Here is a 15,926-nt window from a genome sequence, read left to right as displayed (position 1 = left end):
GCTGGCGATTTTTTGTTTTATATGGGCCGATCGATTTTTTTTTTTTTTTGGAAGGGTATAAATAATGAAAGGTGTTGGATTGGCCAATTGGTCATGATCGACTCTGGGCTGGACCAATTACAGCCGAGGAGGTCGGATGCACCCTCCCCCTTGTTTAGCAATCTTATAGACGAACTAAAGAAAATGGAGAACAAAAAAAGGAAAGGAGGTGCAGAAAAAATTAGGGCCAAAAAGAAACAAGCCCTTCAGGCTGCCAAATGTGTAAAAATAACTGAATTGTTTGGCGGTAGCTATGGCATAGCTTCCACATATTTAGCAACATCAGCAAGTGGTGGAGGCCAGCAGGTGGATAAGGGAAAGGGGAGGCAAGAGGAGGAGAGACCCGGAAATCAGTTTTTGGCAGACAATCACTTTTTGGCACAACACCGGCTATTGCAGTTAATAATACAACAGCTTCTTGCCATTTTTTGTGTTTCTTTTTATCGCTGTGTAACTGAGTTCAATTGAAAGCCTGCATGCGCTAGTACCTCTTGCCACAAGTTCCCAGAATCCTTTGCGGTTTTACCCCTGAATGACGTCACATTTTTGGTGGGCCGGTCTCTAGTCAAAATGCGCGGGCCGATTTTTTGTCCCAGTCCAGCCCTGACTGAACCCCCAAACAAACCTGTAAGTCAGCAAAACATAGAAATGCTTCCAACTGTCAACAAACAGTCAACTCAGCTACTGCTCTCAATTAAGTCATCACATGCAAAGGAATGAAAGGAATTCGTTGCTTATGTTATTTTTGTGAACAGTAAAAGAAAAACAAGGAATAACAAGCAATTTTGCTTTTTTCATCATGGGTCTCTGTCCTGCTTTTGACTCCACAATCTTTGGGATTACAGCCTGTGATTACGACACCCTTAACATCATACCAGCCCTCTGTTATTTATTTATTTATTTTAAATAGCTCAGCTGTAGTTTAAAAAATGTAAATGCAAAATGTAAAAAGTGATAGTACATAGTAATAAATTGTAAAGCAGTTTAAAAAAATAAAACCCATTCATGTCATAATAGGTCACAAATTATGGAAATTATTAAAACGAATATATTTTTAATGAAATGTTAAAATGTAATGAAAAAGATAAAGTCTACTCTTTAAGAGTATTTTATTTAAAGAGAAAAACTGCATTTTCTATTACTTACAATGAAGTAGGCTCATTGTTCAGTACTACACTGCACTTAAGCTAGTTTCAAGGTATAGGAACCAAAGGTCAAATTAAGTCTTTAGTTTTTTCAAGTATTCAAGGTTTAGGAAAAGAAAAGTAAAGATTTAAAATGTTGTTCCTTTGATATGAAGGTACTGTGTTCTGCCTAGTTAGAATAACTAACTTGGAGGCCAGTGATGTAATAACATGTTTTTCTATATGTTTACCCAGAGAAATTGAAAAGTTTAGTTTGGGCTGCAAAAACTGAGACTGTCGCCATTAAGTCATCAAAGATGTAGATGAGAAGGAGTTTTGAAAGGTAGAGCGCAGAGCATCAGAAAAGTTTCCAGCACTCAGAGTGAGAGGTGTGTTCTCTGCTGGGACACGAGTAGAGTCCCCTTGCAGTCAAAAAGCTGATGGGGAATTCCCTCTTTGAGGTGCATGGGGAAATCACACACACACATATATGCGTACATGCATGTGCTCACTTAAGTATTATTTTGTCACATTTTCACATTAGTATTTCCCCGATGCTGTCACTATATGGGCAGTTATAGCACATGAATAAGTGAGAAACTAATGGCTGTTATAGTCATGTGGTCCCTGTAAGGCAATGAGCTGTGTGAGTGTGTGTGTGCGATCTGGGTGGAAGAAGACGTTAGTTTGTGGTGAGTGTTTCCTGTTAGTGACAAGTTAATAGGACCACCGATGTCTCAGAAGAGGTGGGGAGAGCCCCCCCTGGTCCCCCCAGTGTATCTCCTGATACTAAACTTGTCTCGGCTTCCTCCCGTTAGTTCAGCATGTGGAATCATTACCTGCAGCAGTTTATCTCTTATCAAGAATACACCCTGCAGAGTTATGTTTTCTGTCAAGCTGTGGCTTTATCTCCACGTACATCGCTGCAAACCCACACAAATGTATCTTTAAATTATTTTTTTTAATGCTCAAAGTTTCCAAACACAAATAATACATTTATTTAAGCTGCTCTGAACATTTGCATGCAAAAGGTTTTATTATTTAAAATTTATGTTGTTAAAAATGTAAAGGTGTTAAAATGCTTTTGGATGCAAACATTTGGCTTTCATGAGAAGCTGCAATAAGTGGTTTAGTTGATCTAATATCTAATTATGGATATTAGATCAACCAAATGGAATTTTGTTTTTGATATTGGAAGAAACTTAAGGAAAAGATTTAATTGAGAAGTTAAAATTGTTGTTTTTCTAATTTGATTAATGTTTTTTTTTTGGTTTTGGTTTTTTTTTTTTAAACACGTTTCACTTTTGGGAAATTCTCGAGTTTATCTTCTCTGGTAAGATTAATTAACATAACTGGTAATAATAGAAATAAACTCAAGGAAATGCATTTACTCTCTGGTGACAGTAAATGACACAAACAACCATCCCAAACTTTCCCATGGGCAATCCCTTCATCTTCTTAACTGTATCACGCCTCGGTGCTAACAGGCAAAGCAAAAGTACCTTTCTTGGACGAAAACCCCCACTGCCTTCAGAGTATGATGCGCCCAAACAATATCTGATTTCTCTGGTAAAGAAATAATATTACTTTGCTTTCTTTCAGCTGTTTTCTCTACAGTTCTATAATTATAAATCACTTGTTTTGTTGACATAAGAAGAAACAATGCAGTTTTTTTTTAATTTCCGTTTTCTACCTACAGAGATAGATGGAAATTTTTTATTTTTGCTTCTTTCCCCCTTTTGCTGCTCAGCTGCTCAAAGGAAAGAATGTTAATATTATTATATTTATGTTTTAATACATTCCTTGTATGTACACAATGTAATGTGATTTACTGATATAGACTAGATTAGACTATTATTCAAAATCTATGGCTAACCAACCTTGGATCAGGGATGTGCTTGTGTCTAACATTGACTGCCTTCTTAGCAGTGATGGGATTAGGTCTGGCAGTAATCAATCCAGATATGGCTACAGGCATGGACCTGGTGTCAACTGGGCCTGACCCAGGTGCAGGGACTACCATAAAGCCACCTGGGGTGCTGGGCAGGGTCAAGAATGCTGGGCTGGATGTAAATGATGACGCTGAAAGGCTTGAGCTTAGCAATGAGGAGACTGGGATTCCAGGTGGTTATGAACATGACAGCTTGGCAGCACAGGGGACGAGAATGTTGGAAATGAATGGTGACCTTGAAAGTCATGGTTTCTCTTTGAAGAAGGTGGTGAATTCAAGGAAACAGCCGTAGGAATGCAGTTGGCAGGAGCAGCAGCAGGTGTTTTGCTTGCAAGCTGCACAATGAACCACCCAGCTGTGACGGAGAGTAGACTAATATTGGCGCCCAAGACCAGGCATGGCATCCTTCAGGACCACACCTTCAGTTGGGGGATCTCATAGTGGGCTAAGTCCTCGTAACAGTGGGCCCATATTCAGGGATGAGATTGGCTACAATTTCAAAGAGTTTCATGAAAAAAAAAATGCCACCATTAAATGCCTCCTTGTCCAAAGAGCCTGTTGTGATCAAAGTGTAATGTCAAAAAGTGAGGACAAGGGGGCATTGGTATAGCTCACCTGGTTGAGCTGTACCAAAGGTGCTGAAGAAGCTTGGGTTGAAGCATACCACAAACCATTTTTAGCTTTTTCTTCTCACTCTTTCCTTCCTTTCCTTTTTAGTCTCCTAACTTTATTATTAAGCCTAAAACATCTTTACATATACACACAAGAATTTTGAGATGCTTGGACCCAAAGAGGTAGACAGAAATAACCAAAAAATAAAAGATACAAGTCTTAGTTCAGACTGAAAGCAGTCCAAAGGACTTACGTTTAGGACTGGTAAAGCTTACATTTACCAGAACTAAAATTCACAAGAATACTACAAAAATACTACAAAAATGAAAGGAATGAACAGGAATCTGAAAATACAATAAACACAAATAAAATAAGAGCAATAGCCGGGAAGACGTAACCAGAAACTTAGCTGATTTAAAACTCCAGAACACAAGACTTCTGCTAAAAGTAGACTGTTTTCCATCCATCCTATTCACCCCATTGTGGGGGGAAAAATCTAGTTAAATGATACAGATTTTATTAAAACTGACACAGCAAGAGGATCCTTTCACTGAAATTTGTGTCATTTAACAGAACAACTAAATTCAAGATAGCAGCTTGGCTGGATGGGTGCCTTCCCTTCCACACAGGCTATTTTACTCTCCCACAGAGTGAATTGATTCTCCCATGTGTTTGGACACCGCTCAAGCTCAGCCACTGACACTGAGCAACTGCCAAACAAGACAAAAATTATTTGATCACCAAATGATTGTTAATGTCTTGTGGAAGAATATTCAATTAGCCAGCGGGTACATTTAAAAAATATTAACCTGCTTCTGTTACTGTTGCCTTTCTTTGTTCAACTTCACACAGAAATTCTTTGCATCCACAACATCTTCAAGGACTTTAATGTTTACTTTCCCATCTTTGAATTTCTTCTCTTGGTAGCAATCATAACAACCGCTTGATGACTAATGCAAGAAAAGCAGAGAACGAGACTTACATCGAGACAGGGAAGGAGAGAAAGACGCTAAGAAAGAAAAGCAAGAGTAGGGAAAAAATGAGTGAGGGAGACAGAGAGAAAGAGCTAGGTGCTAGGCCCTCATCATCGATCGCCCACACATATATTCCATCCACTTCTCCATCACTCCATTACCTCCATGTAAATGACAGCTCTCTGTGTCCCGCTGAGGGGAGAAAAGGCCTATTAACACCACAGCACATGAAGCCCAAGCACTGTTTTCAGCCCACGCAGAGTACTCCTTCACCCTCACACTCCCACACTTATATACACACACTCATACGTGCACATACAGTACACAGCTGGGCCAGGGAAAGGAGGGCGGATGCAAAGAAGAGGTGGGCAAGGGATGGTCATTCAGTAGAGTTTCTAATCTGCTGCACAAAAGCAGAGGCAAAAGATGAAATCACTTATTATGCCTTGATTGTTGGTGGGTGTGGGCTCCGACAGCCGGCAACGTGCCTCGTGGGTAAATCAAGCATTACGAACCAACCTGCCCTGCTTTGTTACTCACTTTCTATCCTTCATGTCTAATTTCTAATCGCAGACGGAGAAAATTTATACCACGGTGACAGACGGACGGGTGTATCTGTGTTATTATTTGACATTATGGAGCACGCTGGAGGACGTTCCCTCAGTTGAGACATCACATTGGCCATAATTTCTGTCAAAAGCAGGAAAAACAACAAAGCGTGTTTGACAAGACAGACAAATGCTTCCCTTGTTCATCAAAAAGCCATACACATTAGCGCTGGACCGTGACTGCTGTCCCTTCACATGGAAACGCACCCAGATATCCCATCAGCTTCCCTTCCGTATTATTATGGAGGCAGTGGAAACACGGACTAATATTTAAAAGGGGAATGGAAAAGACAACGGCATATTATGGACATTCATCCCCTTCTCTCGCTGCCCAGTGAGGTGTGTTTGCATTCCCACTATCCCACCACTGAAGCAAATTTGGAATTTCTGATTACGGCGTCAAAATAACCATGTGTTTTCTCACTTTCTCATGGCTGCTGGATATCACCGACCACCGTGTGGCTGTCGCTCACAAAGGGCACCTTTTCCATCCCGGCGTTAACAAAGCATCCTTGACAAGACTGTGGAGTTGTTTGGAGGTCATGTTTATAGCATTTGGAAAACGCACTCATGGAAATATGGAAGTTAAAAACAAAAGGAAAACCCAACAGTCAAACACACAAAAACACACACACAAACACAAAAAAAACAGTGGCACTGGTTTAATGTACCCAGTAAATAATGGAGTTACAATCAGTCACTCAGAAAAGTGTGTAATTATGCTAATTTACATTCAACGCAGTTGGTGATATGTGTGCATAAAGTGGGGTCAGGTCAGCCATCACGTCAGGTAGTATAAGAACCTAAAAGAATTACAACTGTATAACTGCAAAATTATTTATTTTCAGTCTATTTATTACGTAAGTGCACAAGAAATTATCTAAGAATGCTGTTTATATGAGTATTTCACAGCTACGCAGTTTTGATTAAAAAAAAATCAATGCTGAAAATTTTGTCCAGTGTAATGAAACAAGATATTCTAGCTCACATCAGGAATGCCCACATCGTCTTTAATTGCTGGTTCAAAGATATGTACAGTAATTACAGATCTTTGTGTGGACAAGGCATTGCAGTTTTCTATAAAGCAAACGCCTTTAAAGCTTCTTGTGACCACTGATCCAAAGCATGTTCACTGACTCACACACACAGCGAGCTAAAAAATGAAAAACGCTCGACACAGTCTGTGCTGCTACATTGTGCCTGTTGTGGCTCAGCGCTCTGGAAGATGACTGAGCTTGTACAGGAACTATGTCTGAAATGTCTTTCTAATCAGTTTATCCGCAAAGATGTACAATGAATTTGCAATTTCTCTGTTTTTCTAACAATATTCATGGTGCAAAGCAGATAAAGCAAGGTTCTTTTTTTTAATTCATTGTTCTGTCTTCACAAATCAAAGACTGTGTATTAGATAAATATGGAAAAACTAGATTTTAACATAAGGAAGGAGGCGTTTTAACCTAAATCTCTGTTAGCCCAAAGTAGTCCTATGCTCTAAAACTTGCATCTTTAACATCGGCTCTTAAATTTGTGCACAAATCGACATGCCCAGTTCTATAAGCTCTCATGACGTAGCTCTTCCCAGACTATAGCATTGCCTCTGATTAAAATTGTTGCCTGTGTTTTCTCCAAATCCATAGTCACGTAAAAATAAATATGTACGTGTTGCTTTCAGTTCGGTTACATTTATTTATTTATTTTGTGATGTGATTTCATTTAGCAAGCAAAAACAAACATTACATTACATTTAGTTTAAAATCTGAACGCCATGCTTCAAAAAGAAGGGCTATGGATCCGTAACCAAATGCATAGTCTAGCGACATGTGTGCACTGATTTCATATGATACCCAAAGAGGTCTCACAAGGATATGCATGTCAGGGGGGTTTTTTTTGTTTTTTTTTTTGGGGGGGGGGGGGGGGGGGGGGGGGGGTTGGTTTTGGTTCTGTTGGCTTGTATTACCAATTTTATTCCCTTGTCTTTCAATCTCCATTTGTCCTTCCTCCATCACGCTCACTTGCAATCTGCAGCCGAGATTTTCTTGCTTGAATAAATTACACATGCAGGTGTTATCTTGTGAGAGGAATATGCGCAAGAAATGAACTCGCAGAAAAAGTACCACGGACACACAGTAATTCATCTTTGTTAATTGACATTGTGTGTGTGTGTGTGTGTGTGTGTGTGTGTGTGTGTGTGTGTGTGTGTGTGTGTGTGTGTTTGCGTGTAAACCATGCAAAAGTATGAGACAGGAAAGGTGGACTAATAAGGAAAGTGAGAAAAATGTTTGAAGACATATGCGTGGAGGTGAATAACTGGCAAGATAGCAACACATAAAATCCAGTATAGACGAACACACACAAACAACAATGGGGGGAGGAGAGTGACATTCTAGTTAAGCCTGCCTTCATGGATCACTCTCACTTCTCACATAAAGAGGGATGACTCTATTGGGTGCCCGAGAAGAAGAGCAAGGTGAAAAACGAAGGACGGGCTGCTGCTGTTTTAGGGGGGGAAAAGTGAAGTGAAGTTTGAAGAGAGCAGCACAGTGAGAGGAGAGGGTTTGTGGAGCATGAGAGGGAGGGAGAGAGAGCGAGAGTGACAGTGAGAGAGAGCGAGAGAGAGAGGGGAAGGGGGAGAAAGACAAGAAGAGAGGCTCAGTGAGACAGACAGATGGAGGAGAAGCATGTAGCAGCAGAGAGGGGAGGAGGAGGAGAAACAAAGCGTGTTGACTGAGGAAGTGTGCGGGCCATGTGCTCAGGTAGGTCCTATCTATATCTACTACTTCCAACGGAGGTCCTCCATTCTCACGTTTACAACCTCTTTTTTTCTCTCTCTGCTTCTGTCTCTTTCTACAAAAATCAGTAATAACACAAGGTAGGATGGCTTTCTTCTTGCTATTCAGAGGCACAGGGCTCAAAAGAATTTTGTGTGTTTTCACTTCTTTTTCTGCCTTTATGAATCCCATGCAGTGCCGCTTTTTTTCTTCTTTTTTTAATGTGATGATGCCATTGTGAGTGCAAGTTTTTCCTTTGGTTCAGTGTTGCATGCTGTGATTTGCAAAAAGAATTGCTCGTGTTGGACTGATACCACAGATGCAGTGCAAATTGGGAGATTTTATTCAGATCTGGCTGTATCATAGTGTGTGTGTGTGCGAGTGCGCGTGTGTGTGTGCGTGTGTGTGTGTGTGCATGTTGAGCTGTGTGATGGTCTACAATACTGGTAGGATATTGGCAGGAGTGAGGAATGTGTGAGACTTCTCCCCAGATCTCTTTGTTCCTTCTCTTTCTCTCTCATTTTCTTTCTCCTTTTTTTCCTCTGGGGTTGCACACACACACACACACACACACACAACACACTCTCACACAAACCAACTCTTGCAGAAAACCAGTTGAAACTTCCCACCGGCAGGAGAGAAATGCCTGGAATGTGATTATCACGTATTTGTGTTTATTTTATCACTGCGGGTCGCTTGCAAAGCAAAAGAGGAAACCAGATCAGGCGCATGCCCAGCACTGTGTGTGTGTGTGTGTGCGTGCGTGTGTTTATGTGTGTAAAATACATGCGTGTGCTCAGTGGTGGTGATGGTGGTGGGTGGGTGGGTGTAGAGGGGATAGAGTGGGAGGGTAAAGAGTGAGCTATTTGGCAGTGCACGTGAGTGTGTGGGTGGTGTGTGGGTGTCAGGGTGAGTGGGTGCAGAGCTCTCTTTGAGTGAGAGCACATGTGACTCGAAGTGTGTGTGGGTGTTGAGTGTGTGTGTGTAGAAAGATGAAAAGTGCTGCGTGCGCGGGCGCGTGTGTGTGCAAAAGGTGAGGTGATTGTGTGTTTCCGAGTCACCTTCGCAGAAAGAGGTGGAGGAAAGAAAAGGGGAAAGAAAAAAAAACTTTCCTTTCTTTATGTTGTATGCTCATTTACACACATGCACACACACACACACAGTTCAGGCGCCTGTCAAACCCAATGCATTCCAGAGCGCTCGAACACACAGAGTCTGAATGGTGGGATGAATGCGGGGAAATTCAGCTGAAACGTGAGGACAAAAGCCAGGGGGACATTTAAGAGGGTTTAACTCGGCAGAACCCTGGGAATCAGGGAGGAAACACACACACACGCACGCACACACTGTAAGCATGCACACTTACATTATTGCATGCCTATGCACACTGAAATGTGAATAACTGCACTCTAAAATGTGTATACATCCTGACACACACACACACATACACATATGTACAGCTGCGGCTCCAACAAACTGTTAGAGTCTGGAACAGAGGGGAATTCCCAGGGAGGAGACGGTGAAAACACACCTCTGCCTTCATATACACAATGAACCTGGGAGCCAAAATACCAGTGCTGAAACACACTGGTGGAGGTACTGGAGCTGCGGTATGCCAGTCACTTCAATGGTAACGCTGTATTGAATTCTTTTAAAAACCACCGATAGCTCAAAGGGAGTTCTGCGAGTGACAAATTCTTCAAGTATGACAAAGCAACACCGCTTCTTTGAAGGCTTCATGTGTAAAACATCAACCCGGGACTAAACTGTTGAATGGGCTCATAAAACACCAATTGGCCGAGTCTTGAGAATGGATTAGCGTTATAGCAATCGAGATAAGGCATTTTAACTCTGACGTGCCACTTTGTGAAGGACAATAGCGACGGAAAGAATGCAGAGATTTCCGCCAAAATGCCAACACTTTATGACATTTCCAGCAATTATATCAATTAGAAGTTTTAGGGGTGTTTTTTTTTGCAGTTTCTTGAGTCTCCAGAGACACTGCGGTTTCAACTTGTTCTGTTGACATCATGAAGTAAAGATTATCAAAGTCTGCGACACATAAACATGCCTTGCGAAAGTGTTTATCTGCGACTTCAAAGTCGGCTCGGTATCTCCCAAGTTGAGATTTCATCAGGTGTTTGCTGTTCAGGTTTGGGCAGACAGAAAAAAGGGGACTGGAGTTCAATGAACATTACAGGTCAACCCCCTCCTTTCCCCGCACCTCCTGCCTCTGATGTGCACTATAGACGTTATATGACGTGTGTCGGGGAGGAGGAAAGGGAAGGGCGAGGTGACGGGGTCGCATTTGTACAGAACTGGAATCAATATTGCTCACTCCGAGTCAGATCAGTATACACGCAGAATCGAAAGCCCGGGTCCTCTTGCTGAGAAACATGAAGGGGGAAAGTGTGGGATTATCCCCAGTCGCTGCAGTCTTTGCACACCCTGCAATAGCAGTTTGAGGTCACTGCAAAATGCACCTTTATTTAACTGTTTACCATTAATTTACTGAATCTGTTCTGTGAGCAAAACCAATTCAAATTCCTCAGATTTCATGCTTATCTAGCCTAACTGTGACTGCCAAACATTCCCTAGTGAATCGGATTGTGAAATGATAAAATTTAAAAGCGTCAAGTCAATTTTTACCCGCCTTGTTAGTTTGCTAAATAATCGTTTCAGTCAGTTAATCACAAGTCTTAACAGTGCAGAGCTCATCAAAAGCTCCGTCAGGTATGAAAAAGCTGCCTCTTTGCCTCCATCAATCGGGTGAAATCCTAGATGAAGTCCTCCTTAGCCGTGTGAGGTGACCTGCCAAGCGCCATAGGGTTAAATTAATTTGGTCACACGGCTTACAGAAAAAAACAACAGCCTGCAAACACAGAAATATTTCTGGGAAGTTTACATTGAAGAAATACCCATCCCAAATACCAGAAACTGAGGTCATAACTGCACTCATAACCAGATAAGAGAAAGAGTGGGCACAGTAATTTATTCAGGGAATTTTCACAATATGAACCCCTTGTCATCATACCGGCGGTGATATTGTCATTGTGGTTCAGAGACCTCATAGCTCCTCAAAAACCATGCGCCGGTGGACTGAAGAGAAACAAGCAGCAGAAACATTTGTTAATTTCCCAGATCGCTGTCACAAAAAAAAAAAACAAAACAAAAGAAATCACTCTCACTCTCAAAGTGAGAGTGATGAGACAGCCTGCAAGAGCAAAACGGGGGGAGGGAGCAGGTGAGCAAGAACACATCATATCACATATTTCATAGGAAATTTATACAAATGCAGACGCATACATTAAACAGTGCAGGTACAATCCCACTGCAGGTGTATTTCCCCAGTGAAAGATACAGAGAGACAGCTCTCAGTCAACTTGTTATCTCTGAAATGTTTTCACGCTCTGACTGAGCGCTTGTGGGGAGCTGAGCTGCTAAATGAAACAGTCGCAGAACTGTAAGCATCCTTCAGCCCATTGGTAAAACTGTTAAATGTGACTGCTTGCTGTTCAGCCTGTCTTTTTTTTTTTTTTTTTTTTTGGAGTAGTTAAGAGTTTTAAAAAATTGAACAGGAGAGAGTTGATATTTAAAGGTTTTTTCTTTTTAAAAAGATGATGCTAAGCTGTGACATTTCTTAAAGTCATCATTAAATGTCTGTGCAGAGCTATTTGGACCTGGCACAATAACACAGGGGTTCCCACAAAAACATTAGCATTGCATGTATGCTTGTGCAGAGGAGTGAAATCTGTTTTAAGTGAAATTCACCTTGTGCGCTCAGCTTGCAAAGGACCTTTTTCTCCCTAGATGACCCCCCACCCGACTCTGGAAAGCCACTGCACACAGCAGGAGGAAAAATGTACTATCTACTCCTAAAGGAAATGTTTAGAGCTCCTAATTTATTACTGGAAAGCTGAGGTTTGTTTAGCATATTTTGCAGCACCTCGTCTTGTGATTTAGTTGCAGGGAAAACCGGAGGAATGTCCTCATCGCTTTGGAGCTTTTGATTTTTAAAAGAAATTCTTTACTATCTGCAGCTGAGTGGCGTTTACTGGTTTGTTGGAGTTTGAAATTAGGTGCTGAAATCACACAGAAATGTAGAAATTTTCTCTGCCTTCCCCTCTTCGTTTTTCACTTCTGTTCTCTGTGTGCAGGTGTTTTTCTCTCTCTTGGGTGTGTCACTGACAGTGGCATCACTATCCTGATATTAGTCTCCGCGGTCGAGCAGGGGACAGTCCCCGGAGCTCAAGGGGAGGGCGACGGGAGGAGGGGGGGATTTCTCGCGGGCTGAGGTCGATGCGGGGACCGAGCTGTGGCCGACTGATGTGACTGATTGTTGTTTTTTCGGGGGGTAGCCAGCCTCCAGTTCGAGGCAACAAGAACCAGTCAGTGGCATTTCCGAGCGATCCGCTGTAAAGGCCCGCAGGCAGGCGGGCAGGCACACAGATAAAACAGAGAGAGAAAGAGAGAGAGAGAAGGGACTCTCACGTCAGATGAGTAATAGAGCGGTGTATTACCACGGCACAAAATGCGAGAGACGTGATAAATCGATCCTCCTCCTTTCCTCCCGCATATATCTGCGGTTGTCTCCGCTTGTTCCACCAGCACTTTTTCTTTCTTTTCTTTCTTTTTATTGCGCTCAGCCCTCGGTGATGTGTTGTTTCAGCTTCTGCTTCTCGCGTGCTCTCGTACGCGCAACGGATAGATCTCGGAGCGCTGCGCTCGAGGAAGGTGTCTGCAAACTGGGCTCTTTTTTTTTTTCTTTTCTTCTTTTTTAGCTTCAGCTGATCTGCAACACAGACGAATACACACAGGTACCGCAGTTTGATGATAAGAATTTACAATTTCAGTTGTCATTATTGTTATTATTGTTATTATTATTAGTAGTAGTATTAATATTAGTATTATTATTATCAGTGCCAAAAAACAGTAGTGAATAAGAAAATGAAGAGGGCTGTTTTATTCATAGACTTAAATATTTAAAAATGTGTGCTTTGACTTTGTCGGTGTGGTGTAGAAGTTCTATTAGGGCTGGCACTGTTTACATGCGGCGAGACTTGAACATGGCATTGCAACAGTGTGTGGTCTTCTCTGGCAAGGCCTCTTGTGCGAGCGCTATTACTTCACGCCCGCGTTTACGTGTTTGTGCGCGCGCGTGTGAGAGAGGGAGAAAGAAAAGAAAAGAGGAGGGGGGCGTGAGTTGAGGGCTGGAGGAAATTCTTGTGTGTTGGAATGCGTTTACCCCGGGGGAGACCCGTGACTTCGGGATAGACGAGGGGCGCAGAGAGAGAGAGAGAGATGCATGTGGCGTGAGGAGAGAGAGTGAGCGGTCTATTGTGAGTGCACTGGCTTTCTAAGAAATCTCTGAATGGTGTGTTTGATGTGTTTGTTAATGCGAATATCACAGTAATCGGGCGTGAAGGGACTTGAGGTTTTTTTTAAGTGAATTAGATTGTCTGTTCGAATTATTCACATTTTTCTCTTTGATTTTATTGTTCTTTCTTTAGAGGACTATAATTGAAACCATGCTCCGTTAGTTTTAGAAAGAGTGTTGCTGTATCCAACAGGGGGCACTTGTGACACGTGCAGTTGGATCTCTGTGGTTATTAATGTATTAACTCTGGCCGTTAATATCAATTTCAAATTTTGTATTTTCTTTAAAAGCTTAATATTGTTTTGCACGTTTAGTGTCTCGTTTTTCTTTTTCCAGACTTGACAATAAGCACGTTAAACAGAATTTCAGAGGAGTTTGCAGAATTAGAAGCTTTTTAAAAACAAACAAACAAACTTTTGATCAAAACTTGCTCCTCAGTCTACTCAGAGTCCATCAGATTTAGGACTTCGTGGGAGCTTTGCAGTAGTCTAAGTGATTTTCATTTTGCCATGAGGAGCGCAGTCATGCGCAACAGGTTGTCCCTGCCTCCTGATCCTCCATCAGCTGTATCTGTTGTTTAGTCAGTACAGAAAGTAGAGAACCAAAGTGCATAGACTGCCTCTGCAACCCTGCTCATATCAAACATAACATGCCACAAATGTGACTTCACCCTTAAGGGAAAATAAGCATTAGTGACAGTATTGGAGGAGACTGAGCTTTATCTGATTATACACAGTCGGAGTGTATAATCTGAAAGCTGACAGCATATGCCATGTACTGTACTTGAAACTTTGACAGAAGTTGGTGCATCGATTTACTTTTTTAATGGACAGACTGAGGTTAGGATCCCGGTTGGTATTGGACACAAATCAGTGTTTCTGGAACAGTGCTGGGGACTAGAGGGAGATGGACTGCTAAAAGCTCGCCCACACACAAATGTGAGATATTCTAATGAGCAATCTGGCCCTTTCTGAATATTATTCACAGTACAAGCATCCTACGATGTGTGACATTGTGCGAGTCTATCAATTTCGTAAAATATCTTCTTTTTTTCCTTCCTCAAAAATTTTCTGTTTGATAAAGGTGTCAGTGATAAGAATATTTGAAAAGGCTCCGTATGATGTGAGTGACATGCTCCTCTGCCACCCGTTTTTCACAGCTCGAGCTCTTCACGATGCACATCTGTGAAAAGGCGGCAAAGACCTGCAATCCATGGCTCCTGTCCTGCTGGTAAGAATCACACATTTTCTGTGATTTTTCACTGATGCAGAAATAGCTTGAATTCATTTCTCAAATGGAAAAGTTGAACCTGAGCGGCAGCAGACCAGGTTCCATTTGAAGTTTTTGTTAATGCACCTTGCACTGAACGCATCGTTGCGAGCTTTAGATCAAAATGTTGTATCAGTCTTTTCTCTTGAAATCTTACCTTTCACAATCCATCTACTATATCTAAGGAGACCTCATCACTCTCACAATCCAAATCCTCCCCTGTAGCTGCAATTTATAAATAACTACAACCTACTGAGCTCAGCTGTGTTAAAAGCTCTTTACGTACAGTAGGCAACAGTAGATGTCAACATTTTTTTTAAATGTAGTGTATTTGATATAAAACTGGCAAAAGATTCAAACACACACATGCAGCATGCACGGCCCACACACTCCCACGTGTTTCCCCTGCCTTTGCTCTCTTCAGATGTGAGGCACATGACATCATTAAAGAAGTGATCGAAAAATCACTGTAGGTACTGCATGTGGGTTTTGTGTGTGTGCATGTTTTTGTTTCTGTGTGGGTGATGGGGAATGAAAGCCAAAGCTCCAGAGCCGTGGGCCCATGGTGGCTATGTGTGTGTGTTTGTGTGCGTGTGTGCCCAGCCGGAGGCTCTGGTCCTGGGCTGCACTGCCTCCCACGCTGGGGTACGGCTGGGGCTGAGTGGGAGGGAAGAGTGGGAGGTAAGAGTGGGCTGGGGCTGTGAGTCAGCCTGCTGCTGAGCCCCTAGACACGAGAGCGCTGAGGGAAGAAGCACACGGGCAAGAGTCCTCTCCCTGCCAGCGTTTTGAAGAAACTGTTAAGTTTATTACGAGGAGTCTACAAGTCCCGGGAGAAGTAACTGCTGGGATTACACATAGGACAGAAGGCAGTGGTGGGAGAAGGCTCTGAAGGTATTGAGAAGATGGAGTAAATTACAATTTCAGTGGGGCTGACGGCTCCTCAAAACATGGTCAGGAGCTACAGGAGAAGGCAGGGGACACAAAGATGTTGCATGCATCTTTGTTGGTTCTTTATTTTACTGATGTGAATTTCTAATGTTAAACTTAGATCAAAAAGTGGCTCTGCAGACCACTTCTGTATTTTTAGACCTTTTAGACCTTCGTGTATTTCCACAGAACAGCTCTGAATACCACAGTCTCAGCCTGCTTATGCATTTTCTTGCACTTCTGAGACAGATGGCGGTATCAGGCCCAGCCCCATCTG

The sequence above is a fragment of the Diplotaxodon limnothrissa genome, linkage group LG16 (genome assembly GCF_057381915.1).
Source record: "Diplotaxodon limnothrissa isolate DT_005_m linkage group LG16, D_limnothrissa_male_GT1.1, whole genome shotgun sequence".
Classification (NCBI taxonomy): domain Eukaryota; kingdom Metazoa; phylum Chordata; class Actinopteri; order Cichliformes; family Cichlidae; genus Diplotaxodon; species Diplotaxodon limnothrissa.
The sequence above is the reverse complement of the archived record's forward strand: the minus strand, read 5'-3'. Positions refer to the sequence as shown.